Raw genomic sequence first — 3,966 nt, 5'->3', positions numbered from 1 at the left:
TTCTCTTGAATTATTTTATTTTATTGACTATCTGGATGCAATATTGTTTTATTTTCCCTTTTTCCACTTTCATGTATTAAAGTTGTAAGTGTGGCGTCCAACCCTTGAAGGGGAGGGAGTACTCAAGATTTGTAGGTGCCCATGGTCAAAAGGAATGACAAGAGTCAGAGGGTCTACAAAAACTCACAAAGTTCTATTAGTGAATTACATACTTGGCATGGAAATTGGTCTAAGTTTGGACCTTATCTCCTCTATGAACACATGGCAGTGGGTTTTGAACAGAGGGGTAAGGTGAAAGGGGAGAAAGAAAGAAAGACAGAAATTAATTAAAGAGGGGAAAGAGAAGAAAGGAGAGAGGGAAAGAGAGATCACCAGTCCTAGCTCCAGCATGGATCCTGCTGGGGTGTCCTGGGCATGTCCATGCATGTGGGCTTGGTTGGAATACCTTTTATAAATAAATCTCCACATCTTGTTGGTAAGTTTTTCCCTTTCTGTGCAAATTAGTGATCCTGTGCAGTCCATTCCTCTAGACTCTTCTGGAAATGGGTCGGAAGGCTTTGGGGGTTTTTGGTGGTCTCAATCCCCTCTTACAGCCCATGCCCACTTCTCAGCCTCATCCCTGCACTTGTGCTGTGTTCTGCTCATCTCCAGGAACCAGAACAAGGATGTTTGTCCCAGGAAAGTGCTGCCCTACCTCCTGATGGCCTCTTCTCCAGCCACATCCGTTCTTCCTCAGTGTATTATTACCAAAAATTCTTGGCTGTTATCACCAACAATCCATGGCTGGCTCCATCTGGCTATCGGTGTTTGACACATACACATTAGCCCTCTTGTCTCCTAGGATTCTACAGGCAGTAACTTTTCTGCAGTTGTGATTTATTTTTGTTGTGGTGTCCATATTTAGAGATAACTCAGTGCTTTTCATCTCTATGACTGCCATAATAAAGATTACAAAATTTCTAAGACCTTAGTCCCAAATGCATATTGTACATCAGATGTCCTTCACTAGAAGTCTAACCTGTTCCATCAGATCCATGAGCACTAAGCTTTCAGGCTGATAAACCAGTACAAATGATCAGTTAACACATTTACATAACAATCCTCAAGCATACAAAAGCATAAAGCCAGGTGTATGAGAATGTAAGCAAACAGAAAGTAGTCTCTGTAAGTTTACAGGAAGGATGAAGATTGGGCTTGGAAGAACTGGATGTGACTTCTCTGTGCTGCAGTCCTGTGCTTTTCTTAATTCATGTCCTGAAAGGGCCCTGGGCATCAAGAAGACATGATACATTCTGCTAAGAAATGTCTAACAAATCATAGCTGGGAAGTCCAGTGCCAAGTTGGGCCAAGTCTTTTGTTAACTTTGTAGCCGGCTTTGGTACACGGTTCCAGTGTTTACAGAAAAATGTGTAATTGCATAATTGGTAAGATGCTGTTAAATCAGGTTGAAAGTTTGATGAGTATATACTACACTTGTCCTGACACTTGATGCCCATGTGCTTTCAAAAGCTCAGATAAACACTTGAAAGTTCCTCAGCCAAGGCTGCCAAACAACTTGGATTCTTTAGGAAGTCTGTTGGACTGTTGCAGTTTTGGGTAGATTTTCTGCTTCTAGCTGTCAGCCAAACAGAAGACTGCCTGTTAGTCACCCATCCTGAAAGCTACATGGGCATTTGTTCCATAGAGACAGAGCAGTAAGTCTTGCTATCCCTATTTCTTTGAGATGGTGTGTCCTAGTAGTTGTCTTTTTCCCTGTTAGGTGTACTGTATTTTTAAACTGGGGAAGAAGCTGCTGAATTTCAGTCTATGATTTACTCACCTTAGGGACCTATAAAAGATAAGAGCAGCCAGGTCTTGAGGTCCTGCTCCCCCATGGGCAGCACATTATTAGACAGTGTTGTAAGTAGAAGTGCTTTCTGTAAGTTGAGAATTTTTTTCATTCAGGGCTTGAGAAGCCTATCCAAATAATAAATAATTAATACTGCAAAATCAGAAGAAAAGAGCAAGAGTTTAGAGTTGCATTTCATGTTCTACAGCTTGGATTCAGCCTCTTGGTATGCCCTGCTCTGTACCATGCTGCCGTATCTGTTTGTCACCTCGGCATCCACATAAAAGTCTGTTATAGGTATATGTTGTTTGATATAAATAATCTCAGATCCTGCCATGGGGATTTCTATCGCAACCTTCATGTCAAATGTTAGGGCTGCTGTATTGAACAGATGAAATCAAAGGTGTGGCAGGTTTGAGGGGGTCCTCCTAAAGTAAATTTCTGTGTAATATACTCTCATTGGTACTGTATGTCCTCATATGAGGACATCTGAATAATCCTGTCTCTGTTTATGCTAATGCTAGATGGAAGGTGCAAGAATTATAACAAGACTATAAAATAAATCCAGAAATAAAGGTTGAAGAAACTGGTATTTTGACTACTGGATAGACTGAGGAAGATATGAGTCTTTATTTATGTTAAAACAGGATTGTATTTTCTATATTAGATAGGACTGGAAAAATATATATGGCTGGAGTTTGAGTGATAGCAAATGAGACTTTAACTAGAAGAAATTTGCCAAAGTGAATGGGAGGGAGATTTTGTGTTGTGGAACCTCTCCAGGGAGGCCACTGAAGACAGGATGACACCTGTAGGGACTGTTTTTGCACAGCTAGTCCTGTCCGGGGAAGGGGCAGGACATTGAAAAGGTGGCTGCTTTCAAGGCAGCTCATCTGCGCCTTAATAGATGTGAGACCGAAGAGCTTGATCTGACCAAGTCTTTATTGCTCATGGTGTTTCTGACACATATTACCTGTATGCATCAGCTGGCAGACCTGACCAGCTTACCTTTCCCCGGGAATTTTGCTAAATCGCAGTGTTTAAAATCCTGTGGCATAGCAATATGGCTACATCTTATTTCAGGACACCTTTAAGATTATTTACTATAGTATTTCATTTTATTGGCAAAACTCCTTGTTTGTCTGATATTTTCCAAGTAGAGGACTGTTTCTCATGATTAACAGATGATTAATTGGTGGGAGAGAAGGAGAGGAGAAAGGAACATAATTGATAATATTGAGTCCATTGCTCACTGCTGGCAGGCAACTAAGGGGCGACCATGGTTGTATCAGGTGTTAGTAATAGCTTGGCTAGGATATGTTTCATGGAAAGCTGTTCAGCTTCACACTAGCATATGCTGTGCTTCACAGTCAATAATTGTTTTCTACCCCTTTCCTCTTTTGCCTGCATTCTGGAAACTAATTTCTTCTTTTACCAAGATGGGGATAAAGCAAAACCTGAAAATAATCCACACTTTATACAGGGCAGTCATGTACTCCTTAGTAAACCACCTTTTTTCGGGGGTAGGCTTCCCATCATTCCATGGGATTTTTTCTTACTCTCCAGAGGAGAACATTTTTCTCTTCCTGCCTTCTTCACCAACTAGTTGCCAGGACTTGGTGCTGCCTGATGTGATTGCTATTATGTGTGGGCTCTAAGGAGGGTCATGGTAATCAGTTTAATGCAGATTGACCCAAAATATACCTCATCAGTTTGCTAGCTTGTGACAATTTATGCTTTCACACCATCTATGGTCTTCAGCATCAGACCAACCTGACCTGAAGCTGCTCTAGTTTCATTTCTTTTTTCCTTGCAGGATTTGGCTGTTTTTTTCATTCCCCTTCTACTTTCTTACTGTTCTCTGTAAGGACCAAAATGAACATCACAAGACAAATTCTGGTTAATCACTTTCTTATATACTGCAACACAACAGTTCACACCTTATCCCTGAATATCCCTTCCAGCCAACCCCTTAATGCTTTTGCATCTCACAGGCCATGCATCAGGAAGGAAGCTAGATGTGCCTGTCATTGAAGGGCTAAACTCCTCATGCAGCAACCTGAAGAAGACAGTTTAGTACAGCTCTGTGGTTCTGCCTCCTGTGCACGCAAGCAGCTAGGCATCCTGTGTCTGGTGCC

This window comes from Lonchura striata, chromosome Z, assembly GCF_046129695.1.
Source record: "Lonchura striata isolate bLonStr1 chromosome Z, bLonStr1.mat, whole genome shotgun sequence".
Lineage (NCBI taxonomy): Eukaryota > Metazoa > Chordata > Aves > Passeriformes > Estrildidae > Lonchura > Lonchura striata.
The sequence above is the reverse complement of the archived record's forward strand: the minus strand, read 5'-3'. Positions refer to the sequence as shown.